The sequence below is a fragment of the Crinia signifera genome, chromosome 1 (genome assembly GCF_055691185.1).
Source record: "Crinia signifera chromosome 1, ASM5569118v1, whole genome shotgun sequence".
In the NCBI taxonomy this organism is placed as follows: domain Eukaryota; kingdom Metazoa; phylum Chordata; class Amphibia; order Anura; family Myobatrachidae; genus Crinia; species Crinia signifera.
In genome coordinates, this window is record NC_139217.1 from 378,891,130 (window position 1) to 378,913,703 (window position 22,574).

Consider the following 22,574-nt stretch of genomic DNA (forward strand, 5'->3'; position numbering starts at 1 on the left):
TGTTTTCAGCTGCCTGGAAAACTTCCCTGGCCTGTAGAAGTAGTATACAATTTGAATTTACTACATGCAGTAGTTGGGACAGAACTGAGCTGATGCACATGTCCAGCATATACCTATATATATACAGTATGTATAGACCATCTATTTTACTAAATGGCAGGTGGAGCTTAAGTATACTATACGTAACTGACCCCTTCCAGGATTCCCTACATCGATATACTGGCATGGATATTCTGACCACTGACAAACCCTTTCGGTTATCGGTATGTATCCTTCAGATGTGTTTAACAGAAATTTTGTATTGAGGGCCCCGACATTACTCCTGTGCCCTGACTAACCTTAATCTGGCACTGTCAGACGAGCTGGCCTTACTTTCTAACCTAAAGGTTTTCTGATGCAGAGTTGATCGCAAATGCAAAATCTTTCTCAAATGGGCAAAATTATGTGCAACGCAGGTGGGTCAAATATATCATGTGCAGAGAGAGATAGATTTGGGTAAGATGTGATCAAACTGAAATGTAAATTTCAAAGCTTATTAGGGGAATGGAGAATTTAAGCTACGTGGAGAGATTAAGCAATTTGGGACTATTTACATTAGAAAAGAGACGTTTAAGGGGGGACATGCTCAACATGTACAAGTATATCAAGGGCCAATATAAGGAACTGTCACACACCCTATTTTCTACTAGAAAGGAATCTAGGACGCGAGGGCATGAGTATAGATTAGAAGAAAAAAGATTTCATTCAGCTAGTAGAAAGAATTTCTTTACGGTCAGAACAGTCAAACTCTGGAACTCTCTTCCCAGAGAGGTGGTAACGGCTGGCTCATTAAATGCGTTCAAGGCAAAGTTGGACAAACATTTACTGGAGAAAAACATCCATGGGTACAAATAAGAAATATAAATTGTCTGTAAAATACCAGAACCTACCAAATCAGCAATGGATATCTATACCAGGTTGAACTAGATGGACGCAAGTCTTTTTTCAGCCTTACCTACTATGTAACTATGTAACTATGTAAATGGCAGTGTAAAAATAAAGCAGACAGTATTTACCCTGCACAGAAAGGAAACTCAAATCTAACTCTCTCTGCACATGGGTTAGGTTTAGACAGTGGGATATGGAGAGTTAGGATTAGCTACTAGCAGGGAGGGTTAGGCTTTGGGGTTTAGGCTGCTGGGAGGGAGGGTTGGGTGGGGGGCAAGGGAAGGTTGAGGGTAACTATACTTACCTGATCCCTGTCAAGATTCCTTTGGTCGGGACGGTGTTCTGACCACCAGCAAACCCACCGCCGGTCGTTGGAATGTATCCCATTTATAGAACATCTATATAAGAGTAAATCTGATAAGGTCTACAGTTATATCAATTGCCGATCACATGAATCTTTTGAAGGTTACTCAATTGGATGACAGTCTCAAAATGATCTTTAATATTCTCCAGTTAGGCCATAGGTTCCCCAACGTGGTCCTCAAGGCTCCCCAACGGTCCAGGTATTAAGTATATCCATGCTTGGCCACAGGTGACTTAATTAGTATTGCAGTCAGTCTGATTTAACCATCTGTACTGAGCCATGGATATACCTAAAACCTGGACCGTTGGGGTGCCATGAGGACCACGTTGGGGAACCTATGGCCTAACTGGAGTTAGGCACTTTTCTCTTGTCTTTTGATGCAATATGCATTTCCCACCTACCATACTTGAACTGCTATGTTTATTAACCAGCTTTGTGCAAGTTTTTTTACTCTATGAAGTATAATATGCTCTTGGCCTACATTATAGATATGACAAAGAACACGATATAGATATTGACCACCTGAGGAGGACATGTGGTAGGAGATTACAAATCTGCATTCTGTAAAGATAGCCCTGCTTATATTATTCACAGCAAAATCGTCTATTTCTCATTGAGAAACAAATGGGTTTCTCACCGTATCCACTGTGAAAATTAGCATGTATGGAAAAATTGCCTATCATCTTCATGATGGCCCAGAAACTGGCTCCTTGGCTCTTCAGTAAAGACTGTAATTTCCTTCCCTTTATTTAGTCATTTTTGCTGAGACCTAATGTGATTTGTAATATACAGGTATGCTATACTGTGTCCCAGCCTTCTTCTTCACTGGTTGTTGCTCATTATGTGTCAATCCATGCCCCCCCCCCCCTTACACACACACAGGGGGGCAGAGAGTTAGAGTATCATAGTGTGCTTATCGCAGTGAGGCACCATGCCTGAAGCATAGAAATTTGAAATTGCGAGAGCAATGAGGCTACCGATATCAATCGGTAGCCTCTTCTGACTACATCCCACTAACTACTAATATTATTGTGTCTGCTGCAATCTGTGGTAATTTTTCCAAATCTCATGTTTGTATTTATTTTGAACTTTATTACTACAGGTACTCCACCGAATTTATGGCAACTGAGGGGACAGTGGGAGGCCTTAGAGAGGCAGTTGGAATGTATCGGGATTCAGGAAGGGGATCTGGTTGCGGGTGGGGGGGGGGTTCTCGCTGCGGGGACCCCCAACTGCGGCAACTGGAATGCCCTGTGAGCCTGAGACAAGCTGTGGGTGGTGTGGCGGAGGTGCGAGCCGGGCTGCAGGGGTCATGCTGCGGGGGGCGCGGTGCTTTAACATGGATTACCGATAGTCTGACAAATTACGTTATCCAGCTCAGTGCTGGAACCAAGGACGCTGGATAATGGGTGTTCAACCTGTATTTATAATTTCTATTTGTGATTAGTAGTTCACATGGTGAATGCAGACTTATGTACTTTATTTCTCTCACAAAAACACATAGGGCCTTATTCTGGTTATTGCGGTCCGTTGCCATGCCATGCGGACATTCTAAGAATACACGCCCACAGGTTGTCCGCATCCCTTTGGACGGACTCACTAAGAAGAGGGAGTGTCTTCGGACGACATCCAAATGTGCGTGTGCAGTGGGAACATAAAGATTCAGCACGGTCTTACGCACCGAGTTGATGTATTTCCGCAAACCTCACTACTCTATTCGGAACTCATGCTTCTGCAACATGACACACTTATGCAATTAGCCAACCTCATAACAAATTGATTATTTTTAAATGTAATCAATTAATTCCTAATGTATACTTAAACACATTACTAGCACTTTAGATTAACCCTTACATCATGTAAAGTGGTATTACTTCATTGTTGCCCTTTTACCTGTCTTAGTGGTACCAATTGAACCTGTGAAAAGAGTGTAATTAATCACTAATGAGAAGAGGAGTGGATTGTATTGTGGTCAGCTGAGAGTGCTTCAGGTGTGGGCGTACTAATTGGGCGAACCGAATGCCTAGCGCATGAACAAGTGCTCTCCGCAAACTGAAACTTGCTTATGGACACAGCATATTTCATGCGTGTTGGTTCGCTTGCAGTCGGTGTCCTGTCCGAATGCACGTCTACCACAGTTCATGCACTCCCACGTGTACGCCCAGATTTACGCCCAGTTTTGCCCACTTTGAAACCGTGCCCTTGTGTACGCCCACATGATGCCCATATTACGCCCATATTTCCCAAGCCAATTTGGTGCAAATTTCTGGACGGTATTGGCGAGAACGAGTGCGGAGACACTACGTTGCACATGCGCATTGCGTTGCCTACGCATGCGCAGACGGCTAAAATGCACCCTCCGAAAGTATTTGGAACAGACTGCACCAAGCAGAATAAGGCCCATAGGCCCAAGAACTTATCCTATGTGTTTTTGGGCAAAAATTGAAAAAATGTGGAATATGTCAATAGGGCAGGAAAAAAATCACTAAGGTAAACCAAATTGTGGATATTTCCGGGTGGTAATTTGATACCCCCATAAGGTTTATTAGAAAGCTGGATAAATTATAGCAGTGACCATTACAAATAACAGACATTTATTACAAATAGACACTGTGAAATAGTCTATAGAGATATTCTATTTCCTTATAATGGGCAGAACATTGACGGATCATTAAGCATCATCCACAAGGATGGATATCTGTTTCTTAGGGATAACAATGTCTTGATAATGGACGAGAATGCAAACATGAGATTTCTCTTTGGCAGAAACAAGGTATTCGGAACTTCAAAAGACAGAACTGAATCTTGCTGGTGTCCATTCCTATACCTTTGAACTATTTAGCAACAGAAGCTGTTCACATTTCTATCACCAGATGGGAGACAGTAACCAGTTCTTGGTCCAAGCTTTTACTCAAGTCTTTCTTTCCATCCAGCAACATTTTATAGGGGAAATGCATTATTCTTTTGTTAACCAAGCCATTGTGACTCTAATAAGAAAACCCTTTGCATTCCCTTTCTAACACCAATAACAGAATATTGAACAACTATAGGTGCTGCCTGAATGTGATAGAAGACAATATCTTAATATAATGTTTTTTTTTTTCATGTATATTTTATATATATATATATTGTTGGGCCTCACTCCAACAGCACAGCAAATGCTGAACACAGTAACAGTAACATTGGCAATCCTTACAAGGTATAATTCAAGGTGTCCATCTCTGTACGTTGGTCAGCTAGTCCAACATTAACCCATTTGTTATCGACTGAAAAACTGGTCTCCTGGGGCTGCTTATTGGGGCTAATTGGATAGATCCTGGGGGGTATATCAGATGAGGTAAGTTACTGCAGTGAATTGGATACCGCTAATGAGTGTTGTCACCTGTAAGTTTCCATCAGAACTCTGTTGTGAAGATATAGTAGTTCCGGTTGTTAGTTAGACAGTGTCTAGGTCAACAGTCAATAGTTTGCGCACTATTGGACGGCAGGCAAAGGGTCAACATGGTCAAAAGGTTGTTATGCTCTAGGTCGACACAGGCAATAGCTTCACGTGGACTACAATAAAGAATAGTAAAGTGTGCCGAGCAAAGGGAAGTAAGGCTCCATGTCCTACTGTAGCTGGGATGTTGGCGATCACTATACCGATGCCTCCTAAATATATCTGGGATTCATACGGTATCCCCGCAGGGGGGATGCCGGTGGTCAAAAGGCATCCCGATATGGAATATTTGACAGGCTCTGCAAGTACATTTCTCACTACTCCCCTAATGGTCCCATGTGGCAGCCATACCCTAACCCCTCCCCACCCCCACAGCCTGACACTAACCCTCCATGCTAGTGCATAGCTGGGTACACACCAGAACGAACATGAACGTGCAACGATCGTGAAACAATTCCTTTGGTCTCACTTTGGATTGGAGTATACAAACACACACAATCTGCTCATGATCTGCACATGATCAGTACACAATGAATTGTAGATTGACGAATCTTTAACGCAGCAGGTAAAATCTCCAATCCCACAGACGACCGGCGGGGGCGCAAATCGGATCAGTCTTATAGTGAAAACAGCTACGATTTTGCTCTTTTTACATACAATCAGTCTTATGATGCATCAAAATCAGGGGATTAGAGCCCAAATCATCCTGGTGTGTACCCATACCCCACTGCCTAAACCTAAGCCACCCTCTAAATTCCTTACCCTTACCGCCCTCCCCACAGCCTAACCTGACCTTTCCCCTCAACCCTATAGCTTAACCCTGAGTTCCCTCACTTATAGGCAAACGCAGGGGGGTTTCTGGTTGCCTGGAAACCCCCCTCCTCTTGGAAAATGCCTTAAATTATGACAGAGCAGAGCTGCTGCACATGCCCAGTGTGCCAGCTTCTTCTACCACCTTTACTGTATGCATGGATCTGAGCCATCAAACATCGCAATGGACCAGAGAATAGCTGCCAGGAGGAAAAGCCAGAGCCTTACCACGACGTGAGAGATTGTAAGATTAATGTAGCACTGGTTCTATTATGTCTGTGTATTTATTTATTTATTATGGCATGTCTAACCTTTTTATGACCAATTATCTTTACTTAAATGTTTGAAACAGCCTATACTATAGACCATCTGTACTGTTAACTAATAATACTCTATTTCATACAGTATCCAGTGTATAAAAAGACCAATATTCAGGGCCGTTACCGCTCCCCCAGACTCCCGTACTTACTCCAATGTGCTGCATAGTGGGGGATTTTGGATTACATTTAGAAACCCCCTCTAAAAATCATGCGTTTGCCAGTGCCACTAGTCCCACTTAATGTATTTTAAGTTGCGGCGCCGGCGCCAGTGTTCTGACAGCACTCAGGATATCCTGATATCCTGACAGCTTGGATGCAGACCACATCCCATATAATTGGTAGGTAAATGTTCTGCTGTACAAAACATACAGTACTGTATTTGGTACTTCTTCAGCCATCATAACCTCTGACACTACCATGTCTGGTTGCTACTTCACCAATTTCCCTAAAATGTTATATTTTTAACTTAACTCTACTGGAATATGGTTTCAATAAGGTACAACAACAAGAACAGCAAAATAGTAATAATAATAATAATAATAATTATTATTATTATTATTATTATAACAACTACAACATAAATATACCTCTTCATATATTCTGGTTTATGTTAACCTTTTCTAATTTAATATATACGCAAGAGTGTTTTTTTTTTTTTTTAAACAAGTCTCTCTTGAAATACTGTACAGTCTACTAAAAGTTTTATACGAATCACAATGTTGCCTGGATCGTTTTGTAGTGGTTTGGCAGTGGGATGAAGGCCGTGTCATATGTCCAATTTGCATGTGTATATACTTTCCAGTACATTCTTTTGTGCATTTCACTATGTTGAAAGGATAAAATATAAAACGATGTGGGTGGCAATCTCTTCGGTGCATGACTTGATATGACAGTCCACCTTTACCTTGTGCCAAACTTAACGTAAAGTCCCAAAACTGAGATGGTAGAAAAACGTTTGAATGATATAATCAAAGACTCGTCAGCCAATGTTTTCCTGAAACAGCATCAGCTCTCACACAGGGCTGATTTATCTCGTACACACTGATTTAAACCATTGTTCCTGCGTATCTGCTCTAGATTGCATTCCTCGTGGATATTTGTCGAAACAATCTGTTCTTTTATGTAGGGACAAAAATAAAATGCTTGTGTTAAAGTCCCATTTCAAATTCTACAACAGACACAAATTGGTTTCATGTTGTTGTTTTTTTTAGATAACGATACTCAAGAGAAACATACATTGAGCACTGTGACTAACTTTAGAGGTAATATTGCAGAGAAATCAAACATTTTAGAGCTGGTGGATAAAACACAGGGGCTCATTTATAGATGCAAGCATGGACCCAGGGCAAAGTCATTCTTGTTATATAAAATAGAGAATGGAAGGTGCTGGTTTCTAATAACCACATACTTTATCTATAAAAAGAAATGCTATAAACTGACTTTTTCCCAATAGTGTTTTCCTGCATCCACGGAGCATGTTGTGCTAAAGATGTCCCATGTATGCCTCAGAGTTTCCAGTCAACCAAAGGTGTACCTGATGTCTTAACATTTGGGCTGTCAAAACATTTTCTCCTATTAAAGTGGCAAGATGCTCTTAACCCACATATGGTCACTAATACCGCTTTCAGACAGTGGCGGCTGAATACTGGAGGGATAGTGAGTAACAAGTTACCCACTGGTGTAGGAGGCGCAGATAGATATGAGGTGTTCTGCCAAGCTGCAGTGTGGCGAGGGGGTAGTCAGCCCCCGTCTGGGTACAAAGAAAAACACAAAGGTACACTGCGCTAGTTATCAACAAATGGATGATATATATCAGTGGAGTGCCACTAGGTTGAAAAAATGCAAATTATTTATTAAAAAATCTTAAAACATATTGAACCCCTTGGAGGAGAGGAATAAAGGGGGTATTGGGTAAAAATGGAGGAATAAAAAAAAATTGAACAATAAAAATAAAGTCCAGTTCATACGGTACCGTATTAGATGTAGATCACAAATGGATGGGTCAGTTCCTATAGTGTCTCCTGGATGGTAGTGGGTAGTTCGAATCCAATGTGTCCAAAAAACGTTTCTGTGACAGGTAATTAAAGAGTAGCACTCTCCTGGTGTAACACCTCTGTCCTGATCTTAAGGCAAGTGCGGGTCCCAAATGGAGGGTACCAGATGATAGCCAAAGGTCACAAAAGTGGATTGCAGAAGAAGGAGACTGGTTCGGATCCAAATAATCGCATAAATGGTTTAGAACTGGATTGGGATATTCCTCCCGATCCACCAACGCGTTTCACCAGGTATCTGGCTTTATCAAGGTGTCGGCTGAATAACCTGACAATTACCTGGCATTTGAAGTGCCGGGTTATTCGGCCGCTCGCTGTCAGACCCCCTTCACACAGAAGAGCAAATCTCTGGGTCTAAAATTTACACCCGGTAATTTACTCAATTAAACAGGTTTTTCGCCTGTGAGAAAGGGTCAACTCCGATCCTAAACTCCAGGGTTCCGACTCTGGTCATTTGCAGGGTCGGAGACCCAGAGTTTAAGATCTGAATTTACCATTTAACACAGAAAATGACCCATTTAATTAATGAAATTCCCAGGTGGAACCACATAGTAGTATGTGTGTTTGTGGGGGGTATTCAATTACCTTCAATAATTTCTGGTAACTGTGTCACTGGGGTCTATTCAATTAGTCCCAATGATCCATTGGGAGCTGTGGCTATTTAGGAATTTTGTTTCACCTGCCTCAGGCAGGCGGAATCAAATACCAAAAAACAGCCCTGTTTTTGTGCAAAAATTTGTCTGTTTCTAGAGAAAACATGCAGCTTTCACTGGACTGGGACAAATCTTTTTTGGGGGTGGGCCACCAAATTGTATAGACCCCCTCCAAAAAAGTTGGAGAAACTTTGTAAAAAATTGCAAAAAAGATTAATCTCCAATTTACTCCCCCTTTTTAAAAGATACATTTTCTTGAATTTACAGATTGAAAACGATGCAACCCAGTAGATTTAATAAGAGCTATAACATGCTATAACTTGAAGGTGCTGTATTATTTCTACCCTTGCTTTCCTTTCCAACTATCATGTTAAATACTACAGCCATATCACACTGGCTACACCCGATATTGGTCAATCGTAGAAGCTAAGAAATGTTGACTAATACTTAGGCTTATACTAAAAAAGTAGGTTATGTAGAATACAAATATAATCATGTTTTCCTATTTTCTAATAGGATACTTCAGCCATCCCTTCATAGTATTGTATTGCTATACTATTTTAAATAATTAGCTTCCTTATCTCTCATATTATATAATTGGGGTTGGCCTATATATGAGATTACCAACAATTGTGGGTTTTAAAATTTTGCCTTTATTTTTATGTATATGATCATCATACTGGGAATGACCTTCAGTGTATACAGGGGCGGGCTGGGCCGGGGGGCAGGGTGCCATGTGCCCCCCGGGCCGCTTACCCAGCCACTTGCAGCGGGCCGCGCTGGATCCTGCGCCTTGTGCCCTCCTGTGCTGGCCGCGGCTTCCATAGCACGGCCGCGGCTACAGGAAAATGGCCGCCGGCCCCCTGCACTGAGGACATGTCCTCAGTGCAGGAGGCCGGCGGCAGTGGCGTAGCTTGTGCAAGGCAGCCCCCGCCACTGCTTGGAGGAGCGGGGGCTGCGTGCCAAAGTGCCAAAGCGAGCTGCTGCTTTGTTATATGCTGCTGGCGGCGCTGCTGCACAGGCGAGATGGCTGGCCGGGCACGGGCGCAGCCATGACAGTCTGACAGACTCACTGTCAGACTGTCACTCACATTGCCCTTACTTGATGGGCGGGCGGCTGTCCAATGGGACGGTGGGCGGGCGGGCGGCTGTCGAATGAGAGGGTGGGTGGGCGGATAGGGGTGCGGCCTAGCACTGAGTGACAGGGGAGGCAGCAGTGACTGCTGGTTACTCTGCCTCAGTTTCTCCTATGCGTGTGACATCATCACGTCACACACTGGAGAGGGCAGACAGAGGAGCCACTGGCCGGCGTCCATTTTCCTGTAGTCGCGGCCGTGTTCTGGAAGCCGCGGCCAGCGCAGGAGGGCTGGAGGTAGTAGCCTCACCGGACTGGGGTGTGGGCAGGAGGGGCATGTACTGTGCTCTCCCCCGCCCCCCCCTCCCCCCAGCAGCAGCAGCAGATGGAGACGAGAGACAGCAACAATGGTGAGTTGCTGCTGGCAAATTCTGCCACTGTGGGGCATATGTGTTTCTGGCACTGTGGGGGCATGTGTGTATTTGGCACTGTGGGGGAATAACTGGCACTGTGGGGACATATCTGGCACTGTGGGGGCATATGTGTATTTGGCACTGTGGGGGCATATGTGTATCTGGCACTGTGGGGGCATATCTGGCACTGTGGGGGCATATATGTCTCTGGCACTGTGGGGGAATATCTGTCACTGTGGGGGAATATCTGGCCCTGTGGGGGCATATGTGTCTTTGGCACTGTGGGAGCATATATGTATTTGGCACTGTGGGGGAATATCTGGCACTGGGGGGGGGGGCATATGTGTCTCTGGCACTGTGGGGGCATATCTGGCACTGTGGGGGCATATGTGTCTCTGGCACTGTGGGTAAATATCTGGCACTGTGGAGGCATATGTGTATTTGGCACTGTGGCAGAATATCTGGCACTGTGGGGGCAAATCTGGCACTGTGGTACAGGCCACGCCCCCTTATGATAGGCCACACGCCTAATTTTTCAGCGCGCCTCAGGTGCGCACAAGCATTCCGTCTTCCAGAAAGTTGGGGGGGGGGTATGGGCCAGTGCTCTGGACTTGCCCCCTAGGCTAAAAGTTGCCAGCCAGCCCCTGAGTGTATATATTCCCTACAAGAGAAATTGTCTGTCCATTTGAGCCTCAACAAAATGGCCACTATAAACTTTGCCTACTGTGACAACTCTAAAGGTGGCCACCAGCATAGATATTTACTTGAGGATAAACTGTTACCTGATTTAAATTGAACAAAATGGCCACTGTCTGCACCTCCATGCATTCTGATCCTAGAAACCCTGACGTGCATCCCAGGAAGCTGCATGCAGTTTGCATTCCAAATGGACATCCTAAAGCATTTCTTATGAATATCGGAAGTGGGGAGTATATAATGCATCCTCACTAAGGACAGGAATACTTCTCATTTGAACTGGACTGGATGTGCGCTATTTTGAAATCTGTTAAACAGAATACATACTATGTGTAAGTTCAAGAAAATATTTTAATTATACCCTTTGTCCCCTGTACTGAAGTAGGCAAGGCACATTTACTAAGACTACGTTTTTTGTTAAGTGCTGCGCTCTGCCCTTTTTATGGTTGTAATTTGAGAGAAATTGTTACAGAAATGATGAATAGATCGTGGGTGTTAATTAAAATGAAATAACTTTACTGTTTGTAATACAAATGGTCAGTGTTTGTGAACAATGTTAGCCAAAACCAAGGAACCACTGACCAGAATACATTCAAACAGACACCGCAAACAGGCTGAGACGCCAGGACATTCCAAGCAGAGACGCTGACAGCCGGCGTGTGCACGCGCCAGACTGTACACGTCAGTAACATCGTGGGACCGAGGCCGCCAAGATCAGAGGTGAGTACGGGGAGAGGAAAGCTCACCGGTGTAGGAAACCCGTAGAGAGGTGAAGCAGACACAGCCGCGGACCAATCTGGTATCCGTGGCGGTGTTCTGTAAACCTCCGAGACAGGGAGACTTTCGCAGTGAGTGCACCGCAGCACAGGGAGCGGTGTTAACGCACAGCCCCGAGTGCAAGCGGTCCCACTAAGAGTCTCCAGAAGTCCGGGCAACCTGCACCAGCAGGCAATTACTTTCCCCCGAAAACCGGGCGCCACTGACCACCAATGCAAAGAGGTACCTGAAGAATCACTGTTGCAGGATTGTGCACTTTTCCCCCCCATTTTTTGTCATTTAACGGGACGCCGTTGTATGACACATTGAGACATTCTGAGACACTTGTTCATGAAAATAGAGTTGAGCCAAGATTATCCAAGCTCACTCTCATCACCATCGATTATGCATGCATGTTAGCATTGACTTCTCAACCATTTACTTTTGTTTTGGTTTTCGTTTTTGTTTTGTTTTGTTTTATTTTATTCTTGGTTGTGCAGAGAGCGCACAGAGTTATACAATCGGTACACCACGAGGAGTGGACTCTACATTATCAATTTTGATTTTGATTTTGTTTTGTTTAGCTTTTTTTTGGGTTTTGCCTTTGGTTTTGGCTAACATTGTTCACAAACACTGACCATTTGTATTACAAACAGTAAAGTTATTTCATTTTAATTAACACCCACGATCTATTCATCATTTCTGTAACAATTTCTCTCAAATTACAACCATAAAAAGGGCAGAGCGCAGCACTGAACAAAAAAACATATTCTATATTTAAGATAGCGGAGTAGTCATCCGTAAGTGCGGCAGCTAGCCCTGGGATTCAGTGCGCAGGTACAACCCCCCAATAAATACATTTACTAAGACGGCCGCCAAGTATGTTACGGCACACCCACTGTGCTCTCACATTGTAGCACCTAGCTTCTTATAGCTGTGAGTAACTACAGTACTACCACTGTCAATACTATCGGGCAGATTCAACTGCCAGTGGATAATTTAAAATTCCCTGTGGTGCAGGCTTTTTTCCCCACAGCTGCACAAGTTTTGGTATTCAATTGCTGTACAGAAGATGCAATGCAGTGATTTCTATAGAAATCACATTGTGTGTTTTTACGCAACAAGAGAGCAATTCTTATTATTTAACTGTAGAAAAAATCAGAGATTTAGGGGGAGATTTATGTGGGTTCATGGCTGTCGAGCTTGCTCGACAGCCATGACCCTGTCCCGTTCTCGGTCTGAAAAATCGCAGGCGGGATTCAATGTCCCTCCTGCCGCAGGGTGAGAAGGGGGCGGGGCCACGAGAAGTGGCCGGGAATCATCGAGCTGCGGCCGGGAGCTCCGCAATTTTCGGACGCTCTGGGCAGAACGAGCCCGACTGCTTGTGAAGTCGGGCTCATTCTGTGAGATCCCCTGCTCAATAGTGTCGAGGTAGACAGCATTGAATAGGGCCCGACGGCCATCTCCCCCGAAGTGAGATGCTCACTGGTGATTGACTACCCCCCTATGTCCCCTAAAGAATAATTGAGCAATTGGCAATTGACAATTATCTTAATTAATCTGTAAATACTCCTCTTCCAAAGTGATATCTTCTTCATCCAGCATTGGAAGCCGGGTCTTCTGCTGCAGCGGTGAGTGTGTACTGAGTGTGTGTATGCAAATGTGTATGAGTGAGTGTGTACATATGTGCATGATTGTCTGTCCACACCCCCATGTAATGGATCCCTTCTACCACCCTGGAGGCAGCAGTGGGGAGATTTACATCTCCCAGCTACCATTACACCTCCTAGCTGCCCCCTCAAACTGCCATGATGGAGGGAAGACCATAGTGAGCTGTGGAGACCGCCAGAGTGGTAAGTATCATTTTTTTTAAACTTGTGCCTATTGTCAATGTCCTACTGTAGGTTCTACACAAAAAGGACAGACCAAATAATAGTGTGTGTATTTCATTAGATGTAGTAGTCACAGACAGAATGAGGGACTTTTTTTGCAACAAGTAAGATATATTTCTTGCCACTTTTCAATAAAAAAATTAATTTATTGCCACAATTAAGAAAAATTGCAGCTTTGCTGGGCTAGTCACTGCAGGTGAGTGCATGCAAGAGCAGAAATGTACAGTGGAGGTGAAACCGCAAATATACTGTATGCTTCAGTTCCACTTCATAAAAAAAAAAAAAACATTTCAAAAAACAAAACCATATTTGTATGAAAAATATTTTTATCAATGTGTTTAAAAATGCTTTATTCAAAGGATGAAGTATTGTTTTTTTAATGCTGAACATTTCTCATAAACAGGCCCTGGTATTCTATTAGTGTTTGTCATGTACTTAAATAAATAAAAAAGAGCAATTTTGGTGTAAACCTTCATTATCAAGAATGTCTGTTAAATATAATAATGCATATCTTCAAGTCCTATAAATCTTCGAAGAGCTTATTGGAAAATGATTCACAAGTTGTCCTTAGGGGAAAAAAAGGGCGATACTATAAAAATAGAATAGGTTCAGCATTCTTTATAGTACGAAGTTGTTAGGAGCAGTGAATATATATGTGTGTGTGTGTTACTATGACGGTGTGTGTGTGTGTGTTTGTAGTACTATGACGGTGTGTGTGTGTGTGTGTGTGTGTAGTGTGTGTGACGGTGTGTGTGTGTGTGTGTGTGTGTGTGTAGTACTATGACGGTATGACCTGAAATATCAATGTAGATGACCAAGTGGATAGTTATTCATTACACTATCCCAAATGAACGCTTGATGATATTACAACACTATAATCTAGTTATAGTTTATTTATAGTTATTAAACTATTCAGTGTCAGATTAACAAGGGGTCAGATGGAGCTCCAGGCCTCCACATAAATATAGGTCCATCATAATGCATTATGAACCATCAGCCTAGCTGTTCCCACTGTCAGCTATAAAGTATTACAATCGTATTTCAAGTTGCCTCGCAAAATTATACAGATGGAGCGTCCATTGTCCTTGCCAATCACCTGCCCATCAGATTGCCCCCTCTGGCGAGCGCCGACGGACATGGATGCCATTAAACTGGGATGCGCACGCGCATCCCAGTCTCTCGGCAGCTGGGTGCCGGGACCCTGCCCTTCTTCACTTCAGGGAGACGAACAGGGTTAGGGGGGGGGGGGTGTGGGGAGGTGGGGAAAATCGTCAGAATGGTGTGGCGAGGCGGCGGGGACCCGGGGGAAGCTCTGTTGCCACCGAGCAAGAGTTTCACCAGCCCCTGCCTGAATGACAGATGATACATCTGTAACATTTTTCTATTTTGTGTATTTGGGAAGCAAGTGGGGCTTATGGTGTAGATAGTGGACACACCCACGTAGCTCTGGCCACACCCACACAGGGGTGAGATGTACTAAGCCTTGAATAGTGATAAAATGGAGAGTGGTAAACCATCAACCAATTATATATTTTCAAACACAGCCTGTGACATAGTTAGCAGCTGATTGGCTGGGGGTTTATCACTCTCCATTTTATCACTTTACAAGATTAGTACATCTGGCTCAGGATCTGGTCAGAGCTCCTAACTCTTATTTTCAACCTAGGCCCATGTGGCCCTTAAATAAAGACTTGTGGACTATAATAGCACTGGGCTTAATGTTTCAGTTAAAAAAAAAAAAATATTTGATGTTAATTAGTATATTCCTGGAACCTCCTTCAATTGAGTTATTTTCATATACTAATCCAGCAACATCAGGTGAAATACATTAATTTGTGGATTGCACACATAGGGCCAGATGCACTAAGCTTCAAATGTGATACAATGGAGAGTGATAAACAACCAACCAATCAGCTCCTACCTAACATTTTTCAAACACAGTCTGTGATATGGCAGGTAGGAGCTGATTGGCTGGTGGTTTATCACTCTCCATTTTATTACTTTTGAAGCTTGGTGCATCTGGCCCACAATCTAACTCTAATAGTATAAATAATCCAGAAAGAAGAGCAATAGTCTTCCGATTAAATATGCAGATTCCAACTCCTTACCACTCACTGGACTACCAGAGTATTCGCAGGAATCACTGCAACTGCGAAAAAAACAGTCTGGGCCAGAGGTGGAACTATCATTGGTGCAGCAGGTTCATTGATCTGGGGCTCCTGACTACTAAGGGGCCCATTGCTGGCCCGAGTAGCAATGACTTCATGGGTTGAGGTAGATGAGGGAACCCAAATCATATTTTTGTGCCTGGGCCAGCCACTCACAAGTTCCACCACTAGTCCTGATATGCCTTGTCTGGAGCACGCCCCATAAATGCCATGTTGCCACCCCTTCGATACCCGCCAATGTAAATCAAAGTGCTCCAACTCCACGCATGAGCAGAAGTGCTAAAATGAACCTGAATCAGGCCTAAAATTAGCAATTTGGTGTGTCCTCAAAATGGGGCAGATGTGTTAAGCCAGGTGAAGAGAGAAAGTGGAAGGTGATAATGCCCCCTCACCGCCTGTTTCTTCTGGTCCCACTGCTCCCAGGGCGAAGGTGGCTTCTCCTCCACGTCCGGATGCTGGCGGCCTTTTAAAATATGGGGCCAACTTGTAAGCCAATCGGGGCTCTTGGCCCAGCAGCCAATCAGAGCGGCTGCCGGTACGCCATCTCTGATTGGCTCACTCACCAGACGGTGCTGCATTTTAAATAGCCACTAGCACCGGAAGTAAAGGAACAGTGGGCTTTGGCGGGGGCAGCAGCAGCTCAGCAAAGGCAGTCACGGGGGGGGGGGGGGGGGGGGGGTGAGTGGAATGAGTAGCCGGGGCCCTTCCCTCCCTGTCAGAGAAGTTGGGTCCAGGACAGCTGTGCCCAAAGCACCCCCCTGATGGCAGCCCTTTATATCTACTTTATCTTGACTGTATCTCTTCACCAGGATTAATACATCTGCCCCAATGTTTGAAAAAGTGACCACATCCACCTTAGATCTCCACAGAATCCCATGTGGCCCTTAGTCCAGCCCTGGAAATATTATGTCATTGTTATAGTGCAGGCTGTGCCATATTAATAATAAAAAAAATCCACGTGCACTACAGCCCCTTATGTTAACTTTTTTTTTTTTTTTTTTTTATCTAAATGCATATTATTTTTATACAAAAACTAGTTTTGCTGCTTCAGTAGCCCATACAAGGCGCAGCGACGCAGTACTCAGCAGTAATAGAACTTGGAGCACAGCAACAATTTCATCAGCAGTGGAACTTATCAGAGCCAGTTACAGAACCGAGATCTGCCAATAATTTAATGTATCTGTTACTGACATTTCTGCCAAAACACTATTGTACTATATAGGGAAATGCAAAGCTACATAAACCCAAATATTCTGTGCTGCTGTAATACCGGCACAAACACTTGCATTTAGAATACAGAATAGCAATGTATACAATACACAACAGATTGCTTATTCCAATCTCCAGAATTCTTTTTGCATTACAATCATGCGTGTTCCATGTTTTCTTGGCATGTATTAAAGTCAGTATAAGGAGAATTCTGAAAACAAATCTGTTTGAGAATAATGTACCGAAAGAGAACCACGGGCAGTGATGGCACAGTCTCCAGCACAAATGGCAATTAATGAGTTAAGCAGTAGGCAGTGCTGTGGGCCTTTGAATATAGTGCAGCTGAGTGGAGCTGCATGCAGCAAGGAGAGATCTGGATAGAGATGTTAACTAAAGGAGATCAGAGAGCCTTACAGCACTGCTAGAGAACATCACTGGCTACTATTCCCGAGTCCTCTAACATATCCACCTATGGATGTTGTCAGATGAGGTGAATCCCCTTCTCAGCAATACACAGTGTTAACCATGGACAGCTATTCCCTGAAACCCAAACCTGGTGATTTCTAGGAGAGGTTTCTGCAGACTTGCTGCTTTCACATCCTCCTGTGGGCTCTGACTTACTCTGAAACACAAACTGCTGAAGCTGCTGTACTGTATATTCCTTCTCTTAACCCAGAACAAGACGTGAACAAGCCGGTGCTGGACAGCCCCTGACATCTACCTCCAATATAATGCAGCAATTCACAGGCTAAAGGTCGGGGATGCCTCTGGAGCTGGCAGCAAGGAACCGCTAGTTGGGAAGCCTGTGTGCTGGAGTTGGCCAGGAAAACCGTGCAGGTAAGGGCACAGATAATGTTACTTTACATGCTCTGCTAATTTCATCTGCTTAATCATTCATCAACATATTGTAGAGATCAGTAGGCTGAAAGATGGTGATCTAGTGTTATCCATGTCAAGTTTAACCTAAATACATTAGGGGGGAACTCTGCTACTTAAGCTTACTAGGTAAACTTTATCATCCCCCATATAATTCATGTATAACTGAATTGCAGCCTTGTTTTGTTATAGAAGAGTTACTCTCTTTTCCTTAATTCTCTAGTGTGCAGATTGTGGAATGATCTCCCCATTCCCAGCCATAAGACTGTTCCATTAACGTCTAGTAGATCTAAAGAATTGCATTATTTACAGTGCAGTCGCTTGTGTTCAGTACCTGGCAGAGGGACAGTGTGATGCTGAGCTGGAAATCCCTCTAGGTTTTGCTGTAACTTATAGGAAATATAGGAGCATCACACAGCCTGTGACAATTCTTGCTGTTCTGTTGAAATGAGGCTGGATATGATATTTTAGCCATGTAGACATATACATATACACAGTATAAGGTCATTGTATGCTACAGTGGAATCTTAAAATCCCTGTTTGGAAATGATAAGGGAGAAGTGTGGGGAGAGAACTTGGAATTGGCTGTGGATGAGAACAGGCAGGTTTCAGGAGGCGAGTTAGCTCATGGCAACAGAAGCAGAGTCACAGAGTGAGGCAGATGGCTGAACGACAGGTGAGCAAGGCAGGACTGCGACCAGCTAAATCCTTACAATCAAGAGTTTGTCTTGTACATTTCAGCACGCATCAATGTGCAGACTGTCACTGACAGCACCAGTGCTTCTCACAAAGCTTCCGGCTGATTACTGCAAGAACAATTTTGTTGTACATCTTTGGGGAAATGCAGTCTCAAAGTTCCTGTGAAAAATGATTATCAGTAACTTCTGTGCAATATAGTAATACATATCTTTATTTCCTATACATCTTTGAAGGCATCATTGAAATATTATTAACAATTTATCCTTAGGGGGGGGAAAAGGGATACTGGTAAAAATAGTTATTTTTTTCAAGTGTGTGTGTGTGTGTGTGTGTGTGTGTCTATAAATAGTACAACACAGAGACCATTTCATCTATCTATCTATCTATCTATCTATCTATCTATCTATCTATCTATCTATCTATCTGTACACACACCTATACATAGACATATATATAATGTGTGTGTGTGTCTATGTATGTATGTATATGTATATATATATATATATATATATATATATATATATATATATATATATGTATATATTTATATTTAAAATGGTCTCTGTGTTGGACTATCTTTTTAGATGACAGGAGTGGATATTTATTCATTACGCTCCCTCCAAACATTTTATGTATTCCTGCAGTCTGGAAATGTCATTATTTTGCATTCACGGGACGGTAGTAATCTGAGCAGCAGTGATCCATGATTAACTGAGCACATATGAATGGTCTGGCTTCTAGGCTGCATTTTAAATACCCCCAAAAAATTAGCCAAATATATTGTACAGTGTATCTAGAGTATGTGTGTCTGTTTATACATACAGTATAATACGTGGAATTGAACGCCATTTAAATGTTGTTGTTTTTTAAATGCCCCAGTCTGTACTAGGTTATTTAGGAAGCACCACCCATATACAGTAAAATAATCACAATGTATTTCAGAATGTAAAACTCCAATTCTGAGAGTCCAGGTAACAAATGTGTCTGCAGTGTAACAGATAATACTGTAGCTAAATGGTAAAATGTAAGTCACACCCTCGTCCACAGGTATTACTGTGTGTTTCCTACAGCCCTGATGAGACCCTTCTTGCACATTTGTATATGGGCTCCCTGTATGTTGAATGCTTTTCCCAATGGTAATTAATGACTGTAATATCTATCATTGTGCAGCACAACTTCACTATGGACTCTGTAATCTGTCACATGGGGCATCCCAGAGTTGCTTTATCATAGCTCCTCCCCTGCAAGAGTTAACTAATTTAATTGATGGTTTATGTGACAATGAAAGGCTTATGTGAATAATGAAAGGGTTACAATGCCATAATCCACAAATTTGAGCTGCGGCGGTGGTCAGACATTAAGTGGATTATTGGCATAATATGACATGGATTACTGGTGATATACCATAATATGACAGGGTTTAGCTAGTGGTGTATGCTCATCAATAATGCCTGTCATTTGGAGATTTTTACTCCCTCATTATGGCTGGAAGTAAGTCTATCCTGGCAGAGTTAATCTTTATCTGCTGTTGTATAAGCTGATCCATGGCATATAATACTGCTGAGTGCCCATATATGCATCAGTCAATTAAAATATGTTTGCAGTTCCTTCTTTATGCAAATCATGTAGCCCAATAGCTTTTAGCAAAAAAAAACCTACCAATTATTTATTTATTTGGCCAGGGAAATTGTTAAAAAAACAGTACAGGATGCTATTTCTAATCCTGCAGCATTCTCAGTGCTAGTTATTAGTTACTGATTGGATGGGACCATTGCCATAGTATCTGAAACCCAAATCATTAAATGACTGTGATAACTGACAGCTGTCACCATGTTACACTGACAGCGCTTTTCTCTTCATTCATTACCATTCATCATTACTTAATCTCAAGAAGTTACACAATACAACAGCTATTAATACTGTAGATCTCTGCTGTTTCTAGGTTCTGACACTTTATTCTGCTGGTTGTTCTGTAGTGTTGATCTTTGTAGGTAACTTTTTACACCATTAACTTTTCTGTCTACCTGTCATATGCCTACCTGGGGATATCTGTTGAGTGCGATGAGCAGTTAATTATGTAGAGCACTGATCAATGAATCAGACTTTAGTTAGTACAGTTTGCTGCTAGGGAAACAGTAGCTGTGATGAAGCAGTGTCTAGTATTTGCAGTTGCTTTTGTAATTAGAAGGCACAGTGGTTTTCAGGTGACCTCCTTGGTGCTGAAATACTACTGTACGATTGGAATTTATTTTTGAGAAGAGATTCCTTCAATGTTTTTTACCACTTTTGTTTAGATTTGCAATTTTTTTTATTTGTTTCCTTTCTTCATTTTGAAAGATCTGCACATTTTAATGTTGTGCTGTTTTTCTCACACTCAGTAACGTGGTGTGAATGCTGAATAAGGAAGCCATTGCTTTTTGCAAAGTTACTTTGGCAAATGCAATTTGACTATGGTCACAATTGGCGGACAGGCAATAGGTTGACACATGATAAATGCTGACATTGACAAAAGGTGACACGAAAATGACCGACACTGGAAAATGTCCACACACGGGTTTTACAGTTTTTGTTGTCTATATGTCGACATAGACCCCCAATTAATGTTATGCGCCCCCCCCCCCCCCTCAAATGGCTCAGTGCGCTCGCCATGCTTTAGGATTGGAACCTTGCTGCGCTCGGCACACTATTATAAGCACACTCTCACATGCATATTATTGGCAGTCCTGATCCCATATGTGTCCATTACAGCATAACCTTATTTTTTAAGTAGATAAAGCAGCATATCACCAATGAGATCATCAGAATATGACCATGTGACCTCTCCTTTCATGTGCTTAACTACAAACCTGATTCAAAGAAATAAGCATTGCTGATATTTACAGAATTGGGTGGAAGTGCTCTCCTGCGAAGGTACCTTAGCGATGATTAGGGCTGGACTGGGACCAAAAATCAGCCCTGGCATTTTGAGCACACAGGCCCACTTGCTTGTGACGTCCATTCATAATATTGTGGCACACTGATGGGGCAGTGTGGGAACTGGAAATATGGTAATGAGTGGTCCCAGAACCAACTACTGCAGCAGGCGTGACCCTTGTGCGGTGAAGCCGCGCTGCGAAAAGGGGGCATGGCCTGATGAAATGAAGGCCTGGTATCACAAAAAGGAGGTGTTACACATTATGGAACACACCGTACTTCCCATTACAGAATATTACACAATCCATTATGCCCATTACACATTATGGAACACACCGTAACGCCCATTACACATTATGGAACACACCGTAATAATGCCCATTACAGAATAATTGTCATCTGTTATGCCCATTACACATTATGGAACACACCGTAATGCCCATTACACATTATGGAACACACCGTAATAATGCCCATTACCGAATAATTGTCATCTGTTATGCCCATTACACATTATGGAACACACCGTAACGCCCATTACACATTATGGAACACACCGTAATAATGCCCATTACAGAATAATTGTCATCTGTTATGCCCATTACACATTATGGAACACACCGTAACGCCCATTACACATTATGGAACACACCGTAATAATGCCCATTACAGAATAATTGGCATCTGTTATGCCCATTACACATTATGGAACACACCGTAACGCCCATTACACATTATGGAACACACCGTAATAATGCCCATTACAGAATAATTGTCATCTGTTATGCCCATTACACATTATGGAACACACCGTAACGCCCATTACACATTATGACCCAGACAGAAGCCCTTGCAGTCAAACTCACTCAGGTCAAGAGCGCTGCACAGGACACTAAGCACTGGCACTCTTGCAGCAGGCAGCCCAGAAGGACGGATCCACCCCATGTGATGATGACAACTGGCTCTGGGCCGCGGTCCTGCTATTCACCTTTTCCCGCCTGCAGGAAATTAAAGCTGTGGTTGCATCGAAGCTCCCCCCACACACCAACCAGCATTCACAAAATCATCCCACAAGGCCATCGGCCCTGCTGGCATTTGCCAGAAGTGCCAGATGGCCAGTCCGGCACTGGCGATGATGCTCACAGTGTTATTTGCAGGGTTATTGACAGTCAGGGACCATATGGAGAAGGAAATGGGTAGTTGTGACAAAAAAAAGGCGTGATCAATCGTTCCAGTGGCATGTCTCATTTTGCACCTGTGATCCATTACGCACAAAACATGGCGTCAGCATCTCACATCATGTGGCCATATTA

At 43.1% G+C, this 22,574-nt stretch overlaps 1 protein-coding gene across 2 annotated transcripts in view; it reads left to right on the forward strand.

Moving 5' to 3' along the window:
• Positions 1 to 16,668: 16,668 nt before the first annotated feature.
• WSCD2 (WSC domain sialate O sulfotransferase 2) overlaps positions 16,669 to 22,574 on the forward strand; it is a 273,923-nt gene continuing 268,017 nt past the window's right edge. For both annotated transcript variants that reach the window (XM_083151445.1, XM_083151446.1), the window contains exon 1: positions 16,669 to 17,610. The gene's annotated coding sequence lies outside the window, so the exon portion shown is untranslated. The remainder of the gene's footprint in view (positions 17,611 to 22,574) is intronic.